This window comes from Aplysia californica, unplaced genomic scaffold (assembly GCF_000002075.1).
Source record: "Aplysia californica isolate F4 #8 unplaced genomic scaffold, AplCal3.0 scaffold00497, whole genome shotgun sequence".
Lineage (NCBI taxonomy): Eukaryota > Metazoa > Mollusca > Gastropoda > Aplysiida > Aplysiidae > Aplysia > Aplysia californica.
The window spans coordinates 521,416-522,517 of record NW_004797767.1 but is presented as its reverse complement, the minus strand read 5'-3'; positions in this window follow the sequence as shown (position 1 = coordinate 522,517).

Genomic DNA, 1,102 nt, shown 5'->3' with positions numbered 1-1,102 from the left:
CAACAACAACAACAACAACAACAACAACAACAACAACAACAACAACAACAACATAACAACAACAACAACAATCCAACCCTCTCCTAAAAAAAAAAAAAAACAACCGAAAAAAACAAAAAACCACACACCAAAGCAATAACTCTATCAAACTTTTACTAGTTGTCTTGTATTAATGTGTCTTAATAGACTTCAAATAAAGGGTTCGGATCAGAGTATCATTAGTGAGAAATACTTTACCTTTGTATTCATTTGTAATTGTTAAATAATAGCTTATTAAGTTAAGAAATCTGATGACGTACACTACACCAAAGCTCACAACAAATCAAAGCCGTCATACTTTGAAGTTTAAAGGCATAAGAAGAGGAATTGATTTTTAAAAAAATCTCTTTCTTTATCGCTATATATTATGCTTGTGTGCAAGTCTTTGGTTTTGGAGATTTCCAATCATCATGTGATTAATTAATAGGAATTTTGTTTATTTGAACCTAAGAAAATGAAATAGAATCTTTTAATGAAATAATATGTTCCAGAACTGTGCAGTAAATAATGTTTATTTTCAACTACAGAAGGACGCACAGAAAAAAGCCACATGTGGCGGAGGCAGACGTCCTTTTACCTCAAACTATGAAGACAGAACTGAAAAACGCAAATCAGGATTGCCTTTATTATTATTTAAAATCTTAAAACTAAACATAAATGGAATCAAACGTTTTTCACTCACATTAAAAAAATGGAAAAGAATAACCCCCCCAACCCCCCTCCCCAACAAAACCCCCCCAAAACAACAACAACAACCTAGAATCTACGATGTATTTGTGGTGGACCAGATAAAATAAGTCTTTTTTTTGTGCGCTGTCCGTGGGGGTGGCTGAGATAACTGTGTTTTTTGATATAACCTATTCTGTTTCCACTAGGGCTTTGAACCGGGACACGAACAAGTCAAAACCAAACGAAAAACAAAAAAAACAAGAACACGAAGAAACGGAACAAAGAAGTAGATCGCGAGAAAAAAATAAAAAGGCGCCCATTTGACGTGATGGAAAATCACATAAGGAACGCAACAGATCTCCCATCCACCACCCTTCTCTCTCTCTCTCTCTCT